This window comes from Amblyomma mixtum, chromosome 3, assembly GCF_055824585.1.
Source record: "Amblyomma mixtum isolate Tamu chromosome 3, ASM5582458v1, whole genome shotgun sequence".
Lineage (NCBI taxonomy): Eukaryota > Metazoa > Arthropoda > Arachnida > Ixodida > Ixodidae > Amblyomma > Amblyomma mixtum.
The window spans coordinates 272,400,618-272,422,925 of NC_143014.1; the positions used below are offsets into that span (position 1 = coordinate 272,400,618).

The 22,308-nt window shown below is 48.6% G+C and overlaps 1 pseudogene; it reads left to right on the forward strand.

The window, feature by feature from the left end:
- The first annotated feature begins 12,366 nt into the window (after positions 1-12,366).
- LOC149354862 (uncharacterized) lies at positions 12,367-21,591 on the forward strand (annotated as a pseudogene).
- Positions 21,592-22,308: the final 717 nt, after the last annotated feature.

Genomic DNA, 22,308 nt, shown 5'->3' on the forward strand with positions numbered 1-22,308 from the left:
CTGTCATTCCCCTTCGTACTTCAAGCGTTTCTCTTCTTGCTATGAAAGTATTAGCCGTTGCGGCCACCAATTCAAGCAGCGAGAAAAATTTCAGCGCCGCAGGATTCGTAATGAAAGAGCGCCGCTCTTGTTTCGATCAAGCCATCATCAATGAACAACTTGCATATTTAGAGTGATAAATCTATACCTTTATGCGTTGTGTCTTGTGTATAATCCCAAACTGTGATCTGCAATGCGAGGTCAAAATTTGAATGTCATTGAAATAAACTCATTTTCCTGAAATTCACTTTTTGTGTCGTCGCCGCTTTGCAGGTCGGGCCGAGCACGAGCGTGCTCAGGATCCTTCAGTGTCGGGCCGGGCTTCCTGTCGGTAGGTTAGGTCCCGGGCCAGGCGCGGGTTCGAAATTTGCGGCGCGTGCACAGCTCTATTCAGAAACCTAATCACATTTCCTTTTGTGAAAAAAGAGCTATGTGCAGAGTTTAAATGGTGCAAGTATGAAGCTACAATGAAGTCAATTACAGACTTCTGTGCAACAGCTAGAGGAATTTCAAGAGCATGCTATACGTGATGCTAGTTACCTCAGTCACAATAGACGATATGCGAAATGCGCAGCGCCATCTCTCGGCGCTCCGAGAACTAAGTCCTCCATGTTGGCACGGTACAGAAAACGAAACCGTTGCCCAGCGTTGGGTTAAAACGGCTGCGCTTCGTTTGAAAAGTAAAATGCCGATGCAGTGTTGCGCTACCCTCTCCACTGTGAAAAGACACTACAATGCGTGCCAGAACTAGGTGCGTTCAAGCTTTTCACTTTTGTATTTTTTTACTCCGTCCCAACGTTTTAGTAACACAAAACGCCATGCGAGGTATCATGTGTCAGCACGCGGATCAGTGCGCAGCTTTCGCTTTCTGCGCTGATTTTTGACAAATCTCTCGAGGTGATTTGCGTTTAAATTAAGATAAGGACCACAGCCTTTGTTGTCTCTGATCAAAATTAGAAGCCGATTTCGTGCATTTATCAACTCTCCGGTCGGGCGTGAATATATATAGACGCATACTTGAACAACGTAATAGAGAAGGTAATTTTTTTGAGCGGGCCAATCGCTTGTGCCGTGGCGAAATAAGTTCACTCGAAGAACCATATGCCGATTACTGCTTAGTTTGCTACGTGTTCAGTTAAGTTTTTCCCGTGTTCAGTTAGTTTTAGAAGGGCGAGCAAACTCTCTGGACCATATACGCATATGTTATGCGCGTTAAGGAGTCTTTGTGAAGCAATACACCCTACGTATAAAAACTGAGGTGCGAATGGTTTATTTCTTGAGGATTCCTATACCTTCGATATCTGCGGCGACCAAAATCTAAAAAAAAAGGAGCGAATAATATAGCTACTTTATTATGAAGGAGGGACGCATGTCTAAGCTAGAAAGTAAATGCAACAGTGTTCTGAAAACGCTTCAGGCCATCAGATTTTATTATCATTGTGGCAAGCTCCAACAGCTTGCTTCGCAACAAAGCCATTTGTCCAAGTTTGGGAGTAAGCTAATTAAGTTTCGGAAGCAACCGAACATGCTAATTTCGCCCCTGCACACACAGCCTGACCAGCGTATCGAGTCCGTGCATGCACCTACAGCTGTGACATCTTTCTCTAATCAAGCCGCCGCGGTGGCTCAGTGCTTATCTGAAAAAAAAAAGCTGCGTCTTTGCTTACAATATTTTGAATTATATGTGCATGCCCACTTTAATCTTGTTAATGTCGACTGACTGCGAGCAGGACGCGGTTTCAACGAATTGTGGCGAAAATCAACCGACGCCGGGCTCTGAAACGGTGACGTTGAAAACCGCGGATGCGCATTGCACATTACAGTAAAGGAATCGAATTACGCAGCTGGTCGAGGGTCTTGTGTGATTATACTGCAATGCACGAAGCTCCTGGCATCGGCGCGAACGAAAGTTCGCACTGTCACAGAAGTTTGTCAACACACGTGCGCACTCACCGCAAAATAACCGCTCGCTACCCTACCAGATGAATTCGCGTCCACTTGGGAATAAAATAGCCATGATAATGCGTGATGCTTGAACTGGTGCTTTAATGCGAGCATTAAAACGACAACAGCACACGGTCACGGTTCGACTTTCCAACCCACTTTCGAGTGCGGATTATTGCGATCATCAGCGCCAGACTTCAAGCGAAGCTAAGGATGCGGTAGGAGTAAGCTGGCGCTTATTGAAAGCACCTACATTTGGTCGAAGATCAGCTGTGAAAACAACGCAGCAGCTGAAGCTTGCCTGTTGAAATTCCACTCGCAAGAAGAAAGTACGCATAGCAAACGATGCACCAGCTCGACGAGCTCGACCGCGCCAAGATGGAAACCGGAAGTTGTGGGCGCGGTGTTGCCAGACCGCCAAGCAATTTCGCATATCGTCTATTGATGCAGTCAAGTATTATTTCGTATATTTTTTTTACCCAACAGACATCAAATGTCTGAAGATGAATATGTACCAAACACATCGAAACATCAGTTGTGATGCCTGAAAAAAGTTGTACTGCAACATATAAATGCTCAAGTCTCGATAAGCAGGAATACTGAAGGGGAATAAAAAGTTTTCTTTTGTTCGGGCTCACGCACCTGCTACAAACATATTCTTTATACATAGCAATAAAACTTGAAATAACTGTTTAAGAAGCCTTTTGGTCAATAGTATAGCTAAGTATGACTGAAAGGAGTCCGCAAGAAATGCACGGAAGCAGGCATGCAGTGTGACAGCGCAGCGCGACAGGTGCGCTTTTTAATCTCGCGCGCGCACTGAAGAACATGGGTTTATGGTTTATTGGGGTTTTAACGTCGCAAAACGACTCAGGCTATGAGGGACGCCGTAGTGAAAGGGGTTCGGAAATTTCGACCACCTGGGGTTCTTTAACGTGCACTGACATCGCACAGTACACGGGCCTCTAGAATTTAGCCTCCATCGAAATTCGACCACCCCGACCGGGATTGAACCCGCGTCTTTCGGATCAGCGGCCGAGCGGCCGAGCGGCATAGCCACTGAGCCACCGCGGCGGGTCGAAAAACATGACGGGGACACGCCGAGGAGGCAACGCTGCAGTGCACGCTGCCTCCTCGCCTCTCGGCTCCTCGCGAGCAGCCAACACGAGCAGCCCCGTCCGCTGACGAGCGGTGGCGGGGGCGGGGAAAAATCTAAGGAAAACATGCCTGTCCCCAACAGAACATGACGTCATTAATTACCACGTGACCTATGACGTCACGCGCGTATGACGTCATATTTTTTTGACCAATCAGCGTTTCCAGCCTGCCTACCTGCAAACGCTTGTAACTACACTGCAGGTTGCCTATTGCCGACCATGTCAGGCGGAGATGGGCAGAAGATCGCTGTACGTGTTCTTCGAAGAAATAGCTTCTGGTCCCTTGAAGAAGCGAGGAGGCGCGGTCAGTGTCGCCAGCGCGGGTGAAAGGATCAATGCAGTGGGGGAGCGTGAGCCAGCATAGCTTTTAACTATTGTCCTCAAAATAACCCCGCCACCCCGCTTTCGGGAGAGGGCCATCTTCGAGAGGGAGGGGAGGCGGTGAGGGCTGCATACTTTGCTGTACAGCGTCTTCGCGCAGAGGGAACACAGCTGGTTTGAAGAGTAAAAAAGAGGGTAAGTTTTCTGAAAGAGACTAACGGCCTCCACCACCTCCACACGGGTGTAACGATGCACTCTGCAAAGTGCATCGTTAGTCCATGCGCCTTCAGATAGCATAAGTCGTGAAGATGCACCCTTCTTACACCCTTTTTTCTTAGAGTGTAGGTACGCAAGCAGTGCGGGCGCACCCAGGTGAATTGAAATAGGTCGCGAAGCCGGAGCTCGAATGCGGTCCAGAACCAAGTGCTAGCGACATCAAATTAGTGGAACTAAAGCGCCAAAATAAAATGAGTGGACAGACACGACTAGAAGAGGAAAATAATTAGGACATATTTTGTGTTTCAAAAGCATTCAAAAACAATTGTAGTGATTCCTTTTTGAAATGTTTTAGTTGTGTGCATTTTGTTAGAAAGTATAGCGCTTGCTTTGTAAAAATTTCTATCACAGCGTTCGCTCAGAGCAGCGGCAATGGCAGCGGGACGATGCCAAGGTTGACGGTGCTCTGATGTCATACCCTTGTCATATCTTTTGACCATTCTGCTTGCTTTTGTTTGAAACTCGATTCTGCTAGCCCTACTTTTTCCTCGTTGCTTGTTGCTCGAGTTCTTGGTGTGCAACGTTCGTGTACAGTTTCCGCTTTTCCCTTTTGCCAGCGCTTCTGTGTAATTTCGTTCGGTTAAGTGCGGTTCTGTCGCTTTTGCCCCAAAATGACATCGTCTGTGGCCATGGGGCCCCCGTACGCAAAAAAGAGGTGTGCGGTGAATTGAATATTATTAACTTTTTCTTGATTCCCCATTGTGTATGAGTGCTCCTCGATTTTGTTTCATTTATGTGCATTGCGTTTGATTGTATTGATGAAGATGTCTGTCCTTTGCATGTTTTAAAGGAAGCCCTAATTTTGCTGGGAAAGTGCAGTGCTGCTTGCAGTGCATTTATGGCATTTATGCACACCAGGCAAACTACCTTATTTTTATATTTTAAACTTTCCTCACGGATTACATCAGCACTGTGTTTTTGTGTCACTATTCAGATTCTTGTGTACTGTGGCTTTCAACTCGTTAAATCATCACTTTTATTAAAAAGATTGCATCACTGTCCTTTTCTGTGTGAGCACAACTCAACACAATTCTACTACAGCCCATTGCTTCCAAACTTGGGTGCTCAGAAACAGCACCCAAGCAAGGAGTCATTAACCTAAAACTAATGTGGCAGTAACATAAATAACTGCGCATGTTGCCACATTACAACCCTGACATTCAGCGCGACACCTGAGGCGAGGACGAAGGAGAAAGGCACAACGAGAACTGACTACCTAAAAATAGCGTTGGTGGTCGGCACTCGTCGTGTCTTCTTTCTTCGTTCTCGTGTCGGGTGTCGCGCTGATTGATTGATTGTAAAACATTTTATTCGCCGGGAAGAGCTTGGCAAGAGGTCGCGTTAAGTGGTCGAGAGTACATAGCCCTCGACGACTTTGTCAGCCCACTCCACCGCCAAAACTTGCGTTCTGGGGTCAGAGCTAGCCAGCACGGTCTCCCACCGCTCGAGAGAAGGAGCTGTAACTAGATCACCCGGAGGTGGCTCTATTTTGCAGTCCCACAGGATGTGATCGTAGGTAGCACGTTGGCCACAGTGTTTGCAGTTTGGGTTGTAAAGATCTGGATAAATGCGCGCAAAGCGTCGCGGCGTTCAGCAGTTTATTTTTCCCGCCAAGCAGCACGTAACGCTGACGTCACGAATATGACGTCACTAAAACACGTGACTTCGACGTCGCGTTTTTGTTTCAAGTATGACGTCACTTTTTAGTTGTGCACGCATTTCGAAGATGGCGCTGGCTGCGCACCATAAGCCGCCATGTTTTGAACGTATGGGCTTCTATGCAGCCTACGCTACCATAGTACATCTACCTTGGGCGCACGTTTTGCCGCAGCGGAGTTGGTTATAGTAACTCTATGGTCGCAGCGAATTCCTGATGTTCCACACGGAAGACGCACGGCGCCCAATGAGCTTAATGCTACATTATAATAGCGTACTTGCTTGATTCAATCATCATGAATCGGAAGTTCGTATCGTCTGTGGCGATGCCGGTGAAGTTTCCGCGACACAACTATAGCAAGCGCCGTGTCCTGCGCATGAGGGGGTGCACAGGACATTGCGCTTCGTTTCGCATCGTCTGCTTGCGTCTTATGTCGCCGACGTGACGTGGTACTGCCGGTGCTGATGTTTCGAAAACTCACTTCCTTGGTCTGGTATCGCTGCAGATTATGGGAATTTCCGATTCATTCTGATCAAATCGGACAGGCTCCCTACCAAAACGTCGGCGACATAAGACGCAAGCAGACGACGCGAAACGAAGCGCAATGTCATTTGCACCCCCTCATTCGCAGGACACGGCGCTTGCTATAGTTGTGTCGCGGAAAATTCACCGGCATCGCCACAGACGATACGAACTTCCGATTCATGATGATTGAATCAAGCAAGTACGCTATTATAATGTAGCATTAATGAACAAAATTTGGCACCAAATTCCACCACTGCGCGAAATTTGAACGTGAATAACCAGTAGTTTCGCCGGTGTAAGCATTCTAGATGTCTTTGCAGTTGTTGTTTTGTCCTCAAAATGATCGCGCGTACCCACTGCGTTGGATTGGCCAATACACAGGCGGCGACTGATAGGTGCTCAGAACGTTAAAAGAATGAAATAAAATTAAAAAAATTATAAAGGTAATAAAAACAACCCTGTATGTACAGCCCCCGTCATAAGTATACAGACCAAAGGGTTTGCTTCTAAGTTCCAAAGCGGGGCTCCGTAGCATGTCTAGCAGTCCAAAACTAGGGAGGTTGGGAGCAGTCCAGCTCGGGAGTCTGCAGTGTTGTCGGTAACGCGTTACAAGTAACGACGTTACCGGTAACGCGTTACAAGTAACGACGTTACCGGTAACGCGTTACTTTTTTCGGTAACTTAGTAACGTACTCGTTACCATTTCGGAACTGTAACGGGTAACGTACTTACGTTAACATTTTTCTGTAACGTGAGGTGTCACGTTACTAGTTACTTTTTATTTCAATTGTCCCCTCCGCCTATCTTTCTGAAAAAAAAAACGCCGAAAATGATGTTGCAAATAAACAACATCTACCGCTGTTTTCGACGACCCTTGTTGCGGCTCGCATACATGCCAAAAAACACCTGCCCTTGACGACGCACTAAACTAAAAGAAAAGCACGAACACGCAGTCACACACTTGTCTTCCCGCCCAAACCATTCACACACACAACCCTCCAAAGTGTGGACGCATGACGAGCCACAAATGGACCATTAGCAGAAATGTGTAAGTCAGTTTCTGCGTAAGCTTGTTTTCCAGCCAAAAGGTCTCGTTCCCAGGCGACACTCTCGCATTCCAGGCGGAAGCAGTGCCCTCCACTGAGCAAACTCAGGAATGTCGCCAGGTTACTTCAAGATGGCCCCAAGAGAGCCGTCGAAAGAGTACAATGGTACAGCACAGAAAAGGGGATTGCAGTCAACCGGCTGTTTATATCTGCAACTGCGTCTACGTTTCCGGTTAATTAGTTCTTAAGCGAGCGAAGCTGACATTGAACACCTTGACGTAAACACACGCATTTTTGCGGTAATTATGCAGGTTCAAGAAAGAAAAATTGTTTATATGCGCATATATACATTTTTTTCCGGAACTATGACATTTAAGCATCTCTTTATCGCTACACAATTTCCGCGCAATTTCGTAAGCAGAAGCACGCCAGAATTACTGTAAATTTGTTGAGTTCAGCTATGTTTTCTTTGTGAACTAGGAATTATGTTAAGTATGAGCTTTATAAAATTGTTATCTTGAGCTCTTATAGCGAAGACGCACTGATTAAAATTTATGGCCATGGAGTAACGGCAAAGTAACGGGCGATACTTTTTTTCGGTAACGGTAATGGTAACGCGTTACCTTTTCTTGTAGGTAACGTAGGGCGATAACGCGTTCTTTTTTTTAGTGTAACGAGTAACGTATTTAGTTACTTTTTTTCGGTAGCGCCTACAACACTGAGAGGTTGGGAGCAGTCCAAAGCTTGGGCGGGGGGGGGGGGTTCGGTGAAGGTTCGCATGCATGGGGTAGAGGTTTTCACAAATGTCATTCGTTCGCAGTTGCTTTTGTGTTGTTGTATATGATGTGAAAATATTGTAAAAAGCCATGAATTTTCGTACGAGTGTGTGTGTGTGTGTGTGTGTGTGTGTGTGTGTGTGTGTGTGTGTGTGTGTGTGTGTGTGTGTGTGTGTGTGTGTGTGTGTGTGTGTGTGTGAAGATAAACGTTATTTACGAATGAAGCCCTCAGGATCCTGTGTGCACTCGTTTTTTATGTAGATATTACAGTGAACGATATTACAGTGGAGGGTTCGGTGCAAGTTCGCATGCATGGGGTAGAGGTTTTAATAAATGTCATTCGTTCGCAGTTGCTTTTGTGTTGTATATGATGTGAAAATATTGTAAAAAGCCATGATTTTTCGTACGAGTGTTTTTGTGTGTGTGTGTGAGAAGATAAACGTTATTTACGAATGAAGTCCTCAGGATCCTGTGTGCACTCGTTTTTTATGTAGATATTACAGTGACTGAAACTAACCCTTCGGCTTTATGAAATAAGAAAAATCACAAAGATATTGTTTGAGCGCAGGCTCTCTTTCTTTTTTCCGGGAAGCGTATAAAACCTCCCGAAAAATATTTCTAGCTACGTCACTGCTGACGCACCAGCCGGCACCATGCAGTATCGGCAGCCGAGCGAGACCTTCACGTCGATTCGACGATGGCTATTGTTGCTCTTGTCTGCACCTCCTTCGCACTACGATTAAGAGAAACGATCGAGCGACTACATTTGATATGTTCAATCTTCGACTCACCAGCATTTGAATTAGAGAAAAAATAGCGCCAAACCATGCACACCACAAGAAAGTAACGAGGACGAGACACAAGCGCTCGTTACTTTCTTGTGGTGTGCATGGTTTGGCGCTATTTTTTCTCTAATTCAAGCATGCACCAACTAGCCCAAAAAGAGGTGTTACTGACTCACCAGCAGTACGGATAGGCCTAGGGAGTCCGCCGGTTCGTTTGTGCGATGTCGGCGACTGTTGCGATTGTGGAGAGCGAGTTCACAACTTAGCGAATACAAATGGTCATCGAGCATAGTTTTGACAACAGTGACCTGGCATCGAGGATTGCTTACATCTTGGCACGCAAATGCATCGAGCGGGAAGTGCCGCTGCAAGGCGGTGTGGCCCAGACTTTTGACTAAAGGCCCGTGTGCTGTGCAATGTCAGTGCACCCCGAGGTGGTCGAAATTACTCCAGAGACCTCCACTACGGCACTTCTTTCTCTCATATTTCACTCCCACCTTCCTCCCCTCCCTTAGGGCGCGGTTCAGGTGTCCACCGACATACGTGAGGCAAATACTGCACCATTTCATTTCCTCAAAAAACCAATTTACCAAAAACCAACCAATTCATCTCCGTGGGCCCATCCGAGGCGCACGAGCGGAGCGCCTGCGCGTACCAGTACGCCGAAGTCGGTTTGCGCATGCGCGAGGCGCAGACGCGAGCTGGCGCTTGGCAAATATCTGTCCATGTCAGATAGCGCCGTGCTCGCGCAGGTGCCGGAAGTGGCTCGCTGGTTTGCGGTCTGCGTAACCAATCAGAGAACGCACTTCTCTAGGAATCCGGTACGGCCCTTCGCGCTTTTTTCTTCGTTGAGCTTAGATGAGCTCGAGTACCAGCGACAGGAGGCGACAGGCATGGAGGAAGAAAAAATTAGGAGGGACCATGACGTCACAATCTTGAAGCCTAGTCATAAAAAATATAATGGAAAGAATCATGGGAAATAGGCCCTCACGTGACAAGGCAGCGGTAGCTCTTAGCCGGATTTCGGTTTCGGTTTCGCTCTCTCGCTCTACGAGCAACTGCGCGACCATCTGCTTGTGTTCACTGACGGCTCCGTGGTGAACGCAAACTGCTCGCTCGCTGCAGCGGCCGCCATACACGAGCGACGCGTGCGCTGACTGCGGCGCAGTGGAGATATTGGAGCACATGCTCCTTCGCTGTGCCGCTTCTGCAGTGCCACGTCGCGAGATGCTCGCGGCCTACAGGGCGCTGGGAATCATCCCGGGCAGTCTCGAAGCGCTCCTGCGGCCGCGCGGCAATGCGCGCACCCGTGCAGAACAATGGTGAGCCTTTGTGCGTTCATGAGCAGGCGGACTTGACTTCCCGCTTGCTCTTCGCCAGGTAGTGCACGCGTGACACGAACGCTCCGTGGGTGCTACCTCGGACGGTATACGCGGCCGGGCGCCCCACCCCGGCCGCTTGTGCAGTGTGCCGCGCGCGCGATTAGTCCGAGACGCTGCGTGCGCGCCGCTACGTAGTACATACAGTTTACTTCTTTTTGTAAGTGATTGTGCGCAGTGGCCGGGAGACCCCGCGCAGGGGCAGACGTAAAGCCGCCGGCACTCTCTCTCGACAGCGAGATAAATACTTCATTGCTGCATTTCACGTCGGAACCGCGTATGTGCGCGAGCGTACTCGGCGCGACTTGTGCCTTGAGAATAGCGGAGAACGGCGGGCCCATGGGCGGGCCCAAGTCCGCCTGCCCGAAAAATAGAATCTTGCGCAGCGCGCCGGAGCGCTCGTTAAACACCTCCGTGCGCCGTCAGCGCTCTGGAAGCCACTGCGCCCTTTTTAGAGGCTCGTTTTCTTCGCCTACTCTCGAGTTCTCCGCTTATAGCATGCGCTGAAATAAACCCTCCGTATGTGTGTAATAAGGGAGTAATTACTCATTGACGTCCACCCGAACGCAGCCATACGGCCACAAAGGAAAGCTATACAGCTTTCACAGAAACTTCGTAGTTCAAGAAAAATTCGTCCTGGTCCGGGGTTCGAACCCGGGACCACCACTACACCGGAGCAGTCACTCTACCAATTGAGCTAACCGGGACGGCAAGCTTATGGTAGGGCGAGAGCGAATTGATCTATAATTCGAAGTAGGAACAGTGTTGACCAAATATTTTTAGGGGAATCCCCCAAGGTGGAGTAGATTTGTAATAAGGGAGTAATTACTCATTGACGTCCACCCGAACGCAGCCATACGGCCACAAAGGAAAGCTATACAGCTTTTACAGAAACTTCGTAGTTAAAGAAAAATTCGTCCTGGTCCGGGGTTCGAACCCGGGACCACCGCTACACCGGAGCAGTCGCTCTACCAATTGAGCTAACCGGGACGGCAAGCTTATGGTAGGGCGAGAGCGAATTGATCTATAACTCGAAGTGGGAACAGTGTTGACCAAATATTTTTAGGGGAATCCACCAAGGTGGAGTAGATTTGTAATAAGGGAGTAATTACTCATTGACGTCCACCCGAACGCAGCCATACGGCCACAAAGGAAAGCTATACAGCTTTCACAGAAACTTCGTAGTTAAAGAAAAATTCGTCCTGGTCCGGGGTTCGAACCCGGGACCACCGCTACACCGGAGCAGTCGCTCTACCACTTGAGCTAACCGGGACGGCAAGCTTATGGTAGGGCTCCTTTGTGGCGGGTTCCTTTGTGGCCATATGGCTGCGTTCTGGTGGACATCAATGAGTAATTACTCCCTTATTACAAATCTACTCCACCTTGGGGGATTCCCCTAAAAATATTTGGTCAACACTGTTCCCACTTCGAGTTATAGATCAATTCGCTCTCGCCCTACCATAAGCTTGCCGTCCCGGTTAGCTCAATTGGTAGAGCGACTGCTCGGGTGTAGCGGTGGTCCCGGGTTCGAACCCCGGACCAGGACGAATTTTTCTTTAACTACGAAGTTTCTGTGAAAGCTGTATAGCTTTCCTTTGTGGCCGTATGGCTGCGTTCGGGTGGACGTCAATGAGTAATTACTCCCTTATTACAAATCTACTCCACCTTGGGGGATTCCCCTTAAAATATTTGGTCCGTATGTGTGTATAACGACGAAAGGAATTCCTCTCCATTCTCTTTATGAACCAACAGTGACGAGGTCGCGGCCGCACCCTTTGATGAAAAGTTTACCTGCAGTTTTGTACAGTGCACCCGAGAGAGAGTGTAATCAAGACTGGAGAGAGTGTAATCAACACTCGAGAGAGTGTAATCAACCGAAATGTTGAGACGCGGAGCCTTCAGACAACCACGAGCTCGGTACGCATTCCGCCAAAGCTGCAACACAGGCGCTGCGCTTCTGCGCTATATCGGAGCTCGGGCGTTCACTAAAAAGCACCGCTGGGTGGTAGTCTGGTAACTGTGGAGGGCCTATTTCCCAAGCATAGAGCAGTCAGTGCGCAAAAGGGCCCTCGGCAGCGGCGTCAGAGGAGGATGGCTTGCAGAGGCTGAGCGCACTCTCTCCTAGTTTTTTTTTCCTCCATGGCGACAGGCCATCGAGTATTGCACGTTTTCCGACGCTTTTCGTGGCGCGTATAGACCTTTTCAAAATCCCCCCTCTGCGCGGCGCCATGTTAGCATGTTGGCGCCGCCTAGCGTCAAAAAGAAGAATGAGCGCCATTCTGAGCTGTGACAACAAATATTTTGCTGCTTGCGTGCCTTGCTTCGCTTGTGCAACCAAAGTTCCTGTGACCGCTCAGCATCCGTGATTTTTGCCGTTTGTTTTTGTTGCTGTGTTGTCCACTTTCTCTGCCCTGCGCGGGGCACAAATAGCGACTAGGTGGTCACTAATAACGCGATCGTGATGAGCACCGAGAACGAAGCCCGCGGTGCCTGCGCCTCGTCGACTGCGTCGAGTTGGTCGCGACATGTGCTGATCAGTGGTGAGTGTTTTTACTGTGTACTCATTCCTTTGTGGGCTGCAGTGTTTGTGGGAGGTGGGAGGAACGCGGCTGTGGTCGCTTATGTTTTTTTAGCCAGCGTCCGCTTCGGCGGACGCGGTTGTTGTGAGTGACGCGCGTCTTTTCTTTTCTTTCCTTTCCTCTTCCTTCTTATCTTTGAACTCTCTATCTGCGCGTGGCAGCGGTGGTGGCTCGGCCCGAGCCAGTCGGCACACCCGTGCACTTTCCTTTTCATCCTTGTCTCAGTCAGTCGCAACAACAACAGCAGTGTTTGTGTACGCGGGTGTGCAGAGGCGCACCCACGTACGGGGGTGCGCCCCTCTGTCAAACCAGTCATAGGCTTTTGGGTGTACCCCTAACATCCCTGATGTTGAAATAAAGGTATTTGTATCAAGTTGCGAAGCTGCGCGTGTTCCGGAGCACATTTATCCATGGTGCGCATTGAATAACTGCAGGTAGTCGAAACTATTCCTGAGTCGTCTTCTGCTTGATAGGCCAGGTGCAGGTTCATCATGTATTAAGGCGAAAGCCTTTAATGCCTCATACTGTCGTTAGCAGACGCGTCGGCAGGAGTGTCGACAGACAGGCAGGAGTGTCGCAGGCGCGTCGACAGATTCGTCAACCTTTAGGCGTCACTGCTTAAAAGGCTCAAGGTTCCAGCATGAAGAAAGGCGCATCTAGTGAATGCATGGGCTTCATAAATAAAATAAAAGGAGTAAAGTCAGGAAAAAGGAAAAACAAAAATAAGAAAATAAACAAAAATAAAAACAAAATGAAAATAAAATGTGAAGATAAAATAAAAACAATACAATTAAGAAAAGGAGCAAAAAATAAATAAATAACAGAATATGAAAAAAAAGTAAATAAAAACAAACAGTGGCCAGGAAACGCTTTCGCCTTGCAGCACTTTAGAGAACCAAAGTGCCTCCTGAATTTTTAATAATGCGCATAACGTCGAAACATTGATAGCTATTGTTGTTTAGTGTAGCCACTCTCCGGTTTGAGGAAGTGAACGTGCTGACAGACTTAATTCTGCGGGCGCAACTGTTAGCCAAGTAGTCAGTGAATAGTTGCGCTTTTGGATGATGTGTCGGAAAAGTAACATAGTATTAGTTGCCAAGGAGGGAACTTGGTAACGATCTTTGGGAGACGAAGCGTTTAGGATGCGACAGATTACGCCATTGTGGAAGGTTTCGGATAATTTCGATCATCTGGGGCTCTTTAACATGCTGTTAGGAACGGGGCCACAATCCCACCGCTGGAACCAGTGTTAGAGATGGGGCTTCTATCCCACCGCTGGAACCAGAGTTGAAGACGGAGGGGTCCTGGAGATGACTAACTCGTTTAGCCTCGCAGGTACCGGCTCCGAATGACGATGTCGGACTGCGTTATCGAAGAAACTGTACAGAAGGGTTTATTCTACATATTTACAGATGAGAATGGAATCGAATGCGAATGCAATGCTCCGATCACACAACAACATCCCGTTAAATACGGTTCGCGTTCCCCAGATCCCTGACTGGGGAACTTAGTTCGAATAACGTTGTCCAATCGGATGGGCCATTGATGACGCTGGCGGTACCACCCACGGCACGGGGCGGTGCTGAAGCTCTCTCGCTCTCTCACAGCTCGGGGGATGAGAAGGGGAAGACAGTCATCAAACACAGATGCGTCACCTTGACCACTGCCGCAAGTTTTCTGTGCGTTGCCTCCGTGGGAAAGCAGAATCCCGCAGTCTTCTCGCTGGTGGTTGAACCTTCTCGAACTCCCTCGCCGGATGGCCGAAGCACGAGACCCCTTCGACACAGCGTCTTTCAATTAGCAGCCTCGCACAGCGTGACCTTGCGTAGCATCATCCCGTTCGGTGACCCGAAGGCCGACTCGGCCAACGTATACCGCTGCTTCCGCCGTGCTGCTGCTGTCGCAATCTCTCGCCGCATCTTTGCCCAACGACGACACTCGTTTGACAGTAATTTCTCCCAGGCCCGTGGGAGACAGTGTCCTTCGATCGGTTCGAAGGTTCGGTGATTTGGAGTGCAACAGCCCCGTCCGTCGTAGTCTATGCTTCTGCCGCCGGCGCCAGGCCCCGTCATATTCCTTGCTTTGCGATGAGTCACACCCGGCTCCCAGGACCACGTTGTCCACTCTTAACAATGCACTGACATCACTCAGTACACGAGCACCTTGCGTTTGGCCCTCACGGAAACGTGGTCGCCACGGCCGGGATCGAACCCGCGTCCTCGTGATTAGCAGTCAAGTGTCCTAACCAGTGAGCCCCCGCGCAGGGTAACGCCGATTCAAGACACCGAGAAGAATGGCACCCGCTTTCGCATCACCTGTGAACGCCACGGCGGCAAGGAAGCGCACGCTCTTGCTTGCACTTATTCTTGCTAGTGCTGGCACGCATATTCTTGAGTAAAAAAAATCTCTGCCTCTCCCGTAACCGAGAGTAGAGTAAGCTTGAAATGTTTACGGGCCTAATGTCATCTCGGTGGACACCCGAACCGCACCGTACAGTACGGGAGGAACGCCACCACCCGTTCAGCGCGATGCCTTGCCATTTGAACGCAAGGTTTTTTGAGGAAAGGAAATAGCGCAGTAATTCTCTGTCATCTCGGTGGACACCCGAACCGCACCGTAATGGAAGGGAGGAACGCCACCACCCGTTCGGCGCGATGCCTTGCCCTTTGAACGCAGCGCTTCTCCCCCGGGCCCCTGTGCGCCTGCGCGGCTTTGCTTCGATGCGCGAAGCCCCTAAGAGATCACGTATGACAACGAAGTGTATCGTGGCATTTATGTGCTTTTTGCACGCGTTATTAGAAATCGGAAATTATAATTCCGTGCATTATCAAACGCACAGCGACTGATATCTTGATAAACATTGAGAAGGCACTGGCAGCAGTTATTTTTTGTGACTCCTTTGGAGACCAACCGGTGCTTGCATGCCGGTCGCGTAGGAGGGCTTAGAGAGTCTCGTTAAATCTCGTTAAGTCTCGTACGGTGCCCGGATGTTCTCGTTTCAGAGCCCGGATGACTGGAATTCAGTGCCCGGATGACTGGATTTCAGTGCCCGGATGAGTGGATTTCAGTGCCCGGATGATGGCTCTCGGTCTCGGCGTGACGTCACCACACTGCCGACAACGGGGGCTAAAAGCATTTCATGCTTAAAACGCAATCGTCTCTGTCATGCCCGTGCGTTCATGTCAGCGAAATGAGAGCTTGTTTACACGTACTCGTGGTTTTTGCGTACCGTACGGCTGGAGGAGCGAAAGTGGGTGCGTGGTGATATTCCTTTATGACTGAAAAGCGTTCCTTGAATAATGGCTTTGAATGGAAGTTTCTTCGCCGCAAAGATTGCTATTAGCTAGTAATGGCTGCAACGATAATGTTTTGTGTACTGGTACATTGCTTCATTTAACTGCATTGTCGGATAAAGGGTAAGCTACTGCACTGGACATTTAACCACTAATAATGTCTAGAAGGCAATGTAGGCTGGCTGGATGCATTTTTTTTTATTCATGAAGTGTGCCATAAGGCATAGTGAGAAATTTGCAGTGGTTATGTAGAAAAGAATGTCTGCCCACAACATGTGCATAACTAAGAGATGATGGTGTTATCATGTTTGATATAGATTATGATTACAGTGCTTTGTTGAAATTGTCTCCTTGAGACAGCTGATTTGCATTGCTTAGTAAAAAGCAGTTTTCTGAATTCAACATCTAAAAACTATATTATGGAAGAGTAATGCAGCAATAATTATGTGCTCTTTTTGTTTGCAGGAACCATGACGTACACCCACCCAGATGACATCGAAGACTGGTCAGAAGACATGCGCGACTGGCCAGAGATAAGGGGGCCGGACATTGTATTCTACCTAGTGCAGACAAAAGCATGTGACCTGCTTGAAGTAAAAGTATATAAATCATTAGAGTCGTATAATTACTTGCAGTCAGGGTGGGTGGGGAAAGTGCTTGCACACAGAGTGACTGATGACATTGTAATTCTAAAATCCGAAGTGACGCCCTCACAGGCTGTAAGTAGCAGGCCACATCAAGTGTGGCTGTCTGCAAAGAGCACAGGCGAAGTTCTGCGTGCTGGTTGCTCCTGCATGGCTGGACAGGCAAGAGTGTGCAGCCATGTGGGAGCGGTACTGTGGAAAGTGGACTGTGCTGTTTCTCGTGGCTTCACTGGAAGGGCCTGCACTGACGCTGCCGCAAAGTGGAATAGGGGCACAAAACGGAACGTTGAGCCCAGCAGACTTGACCACATCAACTTCAAGTTGAAACAAAGAACAGTCGACCCTGAAGTTCAGGCACAGACTGTGCTTTTTAAACCGCCACTCTCGGAAGAGGAATTGAAGAGAATGCATGAGGAGTCAGGATATCCCGAGCTCTTCAATAGTCCAGGTATCATCCATTTTAGTATTGTGCTCAGCTGTTTTCAACTTCTGTCTTTGCTTGGCTGCATGCTGAGTAAATTGCAGACGCTTAATATTCCCATGCATGATTTTGTGCAAAGCCAAATGCACGTTTGGTTCCAGATTCCTCTCACGTGCTTTGTAGTACAATTTTACCTGTTACTTGAAAATGGTTCTAGGTCTTGGCAGGCTGAAAAACCTGACTTCCTATCGCTAGCACGTCAGCCTTATTGCATATTTAGAGCCCATAAAAAGTTTAACCTCTTTTTGTAGATAGATGCTACAGAGGCATTTTCGTTTCAATGTGGTGTGCTCTTTCATTCCACTTCCAGGCACACAGCTCTATGCAACATTCAATGCGGCACCACGGCAGCCCAGCAGACTTCGGGAAGAGGCTGCACCTCATGGCAGCTATGAAGCCATAAATGATTTGCCAGCCAGCTGCCTTCGATGCTGTGCCTTTTATAACAAGTTTGTTAACTTATCGGCAAAGGCTGCAGCAGCTCTGGAGAAGGAAACAAGGAGCCAAAATTCGCCACTTTGGCTAATGGCACGCTGCCTTAAGGCCCGTTCACACTTGCCCAAAAATCCGGCGAGCGAAGCGGATTCGCTCGCCGCAAAAACAAGGACCTGTTCTCACTTGTTCACGCGCGAGCGAGGCGGATCCGCCCCGCCGCTGCTGTTTCTCGCTTTTCCACACCGCGTCGCTGCTAGCAGCATGCACAGATATAGTGAGAAAAGAGTATAAATTTACGCTGGTTACGTAACAAAAGCGTATGCATGCTTACGTACGTTAAACGCAGGCACATTCTCACTTTTAGTTCAGCGTATGCTAGCACAAACGCAAAAATAAACTCAGCTGTAGTGGCGCCATCTGCTGTCAGGGCGGGAACCATTACTGTCAACAAGCCACGGTGCCCCAAACGTTCATTTTGTTCAAGAAAGTGGTAGTCTTTTTTGTAGAAGCATAAGTGAATATACTACGTACCATTTGTATGCCCCATGGAGGAAGGAAAAAGAGAGGAGAGGCCGTCACGTGACATTTTGTGAAGCCGGAAACCAGCTCGGCGCCATCTTGTCCGGGCTGACGTCATCGCATAAGTCCCGCCCTCGACTACTGCGCGCGCGTTTCAAAGCCAACGAAGGAGCGTGCTACCGCAGGGGCACAGATCCCCGCGCTGGTGGCGCTTGGCTGCTTACCGGCCGGTTTAGGGCGCCCTATGCCGGTGTTCGTCAGCGGAAAAGTTAATAAAGCGGAAATACCCGTGTGAGACAGGCGGCTACTTTCAGTTACTGCTTCGTACTGCGTCGTCTCCGCGCCGTCTCCAACTGCTCGGCCCTGGTCACAATTAGTATCAGCCGAGAAAAATACTTATCTCAGCTCTTGCAAGCGCGGGAAGTGACCTTCGCTTTCAATTACTGCGGTGGCCCATCTTGCGGTGGTTATCTGCGGTGGCCCCCCTTTGGCAACGCCCGTCCCTGGGACTCTGAAGTTGAAGGCTGCATTCGATGAAACTAGTATACTTGCTTGTTTAGCTCAGCGCTCGAAATTAGCCTTCACCGGGTGAGGTGAAGGACACGCGAGAAACGTGGGCCCCTCGTCGCGCGAAACCACACGACGGCCACCGACGCCCGGGAAGGGCATTCGTCCGGTATCGAAAATCTCCTCCCTGTTCCTCAACTCTTGTAAGCACGGGAAGTGACCGTCGCTTTCAATTACTGCGGTGGGCGAAGGACAGCTAAGCACACGCGAGAAACGCGGGCCCCTAGCCGCGCGAATTCCACACGAGCAGTGGTGTAGCCAGAAATTTTGTTCGAGGGGGGCACATGTTTTATTTATTTATTGGAAACGAAAATAATGGAAACGAAAATAAATGTGGAAACGAAGTGTGGAAACGAAAATAAGAGTGCCCATTTGTTCTTCACCGTCGCACGGCGTATGGCACTCCTTTTAATTCTAGGCACAGTTCACCCCATTATTAATAGACCTTTTTACGTCAGTTTACTTTTTAATCCTTTGCATTCTCCTCAAATGAAGGTATCGCGAAAATAAAAAGTGCTTTTTTTTTTTAAAGGACCTGCAGCCGAGCGCAGGTTTGCGTATGGGGTTGAAGTTTTGACAAATGTCATTTGTTTGCAGTTGATGACTTTGTTATAGAGCAGAAGCTTTTGTGTTGTTGTATATGATGTGAAGATATTGTAAATAGCCACGTTTTTTCGTGCGAGTTGTTTTTTGTGAGAAAATAAATGTTTTTTACAAATGAAGTTCTCGGCATCCTGTGTGCATTCGTATCTTTATGTAGATATTGCAGTGAACAAAACTAACCCTTCGCCTTTATTAAAGAAAAAAAAATCTCTAAGGTGTTGTTTAAGCGCAGGGTCTCTTTCTTTTCATTTTTACCGGCGGCGTATAACAGGGGCGTGCAAGCATGCAAAGCAAGCGCAGCGGCTTCCTTTAAAATATCGCCCTCCACCGATGTCATGGCCCCCGCTGCTCACACAAGCGCAATCGCGAAAAACGAAAATAGTTACACTAACACCAGTGACGATCACTAGAGCGTTGCAAGAGCACGCCTAATAGCAACGAGGTTTCACTGCCGATGGAAACGGGAGCGCGAATGGCACACGCACACTGCACGCACAGGACGCGAAACGTCCGCGCAATACGCCGACGACCTCTCTAGCGCACGGCGTATTCAATCACTGGTAAACGAACAGCGCGAGTGCTCCTCAGTAAGCAGCGGCGGTCTCCCGACGGCTCCGAGCAGTGACGCAGTTGACGGAATGCCCGTGCGATCGTGGTCGAGCACGTTGAAATCAATGCACGCAACAACGAGAGTTTTGCAGCGAATTCCGCCTGAGATATGAGTGAACGGCGCCAACGTAAGCTTGTGAGCACGATCAAAAACAAACTCGAGCAGTTGAGAAAAGTACGCCGCACCGCAACTGCTACGCCGCGGTCGTCTGCTACCGCCCGGCTTGCAAGCAGCAATTACGACGCCGTTGCTAAGCTGCCCGGACTAGGTGGCCTCCCGATCGCGAAAAAAACCACGTGATTTCCTCCACATTTTTCTCCCATGGTGTTGTGTGGAAAGGGCCTCTCCTCTCTTTTTCCTTCCTCCATGGTATGCCCCAATGTCAGAGAAACGCACGTCTTGTTCTATTAAACTGTAGAAGGCGTACCGCTCGCTTTTTCTGTAAATCACATGGATATTTATATTTACACGTACGCAAAACGCAGGCACATTCCCACTTTTAGTTCAGCGTATGCTAGCAGAGACGCAAAAATAAACTCAGCCTGTAGTGGCGCCATCTGGTCGTCAGGACGGCAACCATTGCTGTAAACAAACCGACTCTCCACTTAAGCCTAGGAGCGGCAGAATCGTCACTCTAATTATTAAAATAAAGCAAATTTATCTCTTAAATGTTTTCTTATAGGTGAGATGAGACGAAGCGAAATACAGGCGCCCCATTTATGGCCAGTGAACGCACTGAAAAAGGCAGCAACAACGAGAATTCAGTCCGAAGCGAGAGATCCGGCTTCGATGGGCGCCGCCATGTTTGTCGCCGCGCGGCGGAAATCCAGATGGTTGCCATATGAGACTACCATCTCATACAGATGTGTTCCCACATTAATAAATTCTATTTTAAAATGTTCTACCGCACTCCTTGGCACCACAGCTGGCTAAACGGTAATTTGAGTAAAGAGCTATCGGTTGCCGCAAAGAAAATATGATCGATAAAATTCAGTAGACTGACCCTTTAAGCCTAGAAGCGGCGGACTCGTCACTCTGAATAAAAAAAGAAAGCAAATGTATCACTTTTCCGTTTTCTTGGAGGCGAGGTGAGAGGAAGCGAAAGACCTGTGCCGCATTTCTGGCCAGTGAACGCACTGAAAAAGGCAGCAACAACGAGAATTCAGTCCGAAGCGGGGGGTCCGGCTTCGAAGGGCTCCGCCATGCTTGTCGCCGCGCGGCGGAAATGGGTCCAGCCCGATCGCCCTCGCCGCGCCGCTTTCCGCGTCGCTCGGCCTCAAAAGCGGCCGAATCCGCTTCGCTCGCTCGATTTTTGAGCAAGTGTGAACGGGCCTTTAGAGTGACAGCATCGAGTGTAAGAAAAGTGCCTAAGAAAAGCAGCACACCAGGCCATAAAGCAGTGAGTGCTATTATAAGTCCCACGTTTTCTGGCAATGCAACTACAAAATATGGCCAGAAATATGAAGCAGTGGCTCGTGCACAATTTGAAAAAAAAAACAGGGCATAGTGTGACACGGTGCGGCACAATACTATGCCCAGATATGCCCTGGCTCTCTGCGTCTCCCTATGGCCTCCTTGAGACAGCTCCCGCTGTTCTGGAGATAAAGTGTCCGCATGTGACGAACTGTCTGGACCTTGTGCGTTCTGGAAGGCACGACGTTAAGGAGGTTGGTGGAAGATACGTGCTGTCTGAAAATGGGCCGAACGGATATTATGCCCAAGCTCAGCTGCAGATGCTGTGCACAGGCCGTGAACTGTGTTATTTTTACATGTGGAGTGTGGAAGCCGAAATTGTTCTTGAAGTGCCTTTTTCACCTATGTTCGTGCAATCAAACTTGCCACGACTCCGACAGTTCTACTTTCGTGACCTCCTGCCAGAATTGGAAAGGCGCCATGTCTCTGGACGGCTCATTATTTCTGCAGAGTACACAAGGTTCTGTGCACTGAGTTTCTGAGTTTGAAAAGGGAGTGCTCCTGGAATAAAATTTCTTGGCCTGCGAATTATCTAGTACTTCATTTAAACTGTGAGATACTGTGTATCTGAAGTGTGCTTGCACAATAGGCAACCTTGTAATTCATTAATTTATTGCAGGTCCAAGGCGGGTATTCAACAAGTTGTGGCCTATTTGTTGCCCTGTGTGATCTATACAGCATCAGATCTGCTCAGTGCAAAACCATTGTTATAATCCATATCTCCATAACCAATGCACTGTTGCGTGTAATGATGTCTACAGTTTCCACCTTTTTCATGTGTACATTGCTTAATGGCTACTGTGTTTGCCATTTGGGAAATATTTGCAAATAAGTGCATATTGCATTGCTTGCACAAATGGCACATTATTACAAAGTGAACAAACTCATTTTAATGAGTGCAGCACCATAAGAAGGCCTTTTAATTGCAAATGCATCCATTTAGTTACACAGTTATTGTGCATTCATAAACTGGAAAATGGTATGTGTGGAACACCTCAAGTGCAAATACCTTGAAGTCCAGTCAGCAGGGAGAAGTGCTGACATTGGCTGCAAGCAGTACCAATCTAGAAAATGCTGATGCGAAGTAAGGCCGCATGCGTGTGCGCAGTGTCCCCACATTTGCTTTGCTGGTTCTTTGCTTCATGTGCACATTGGGGATTAGAATGACCTCTTCTTTAAGGTATTAGTGATAAATTTTG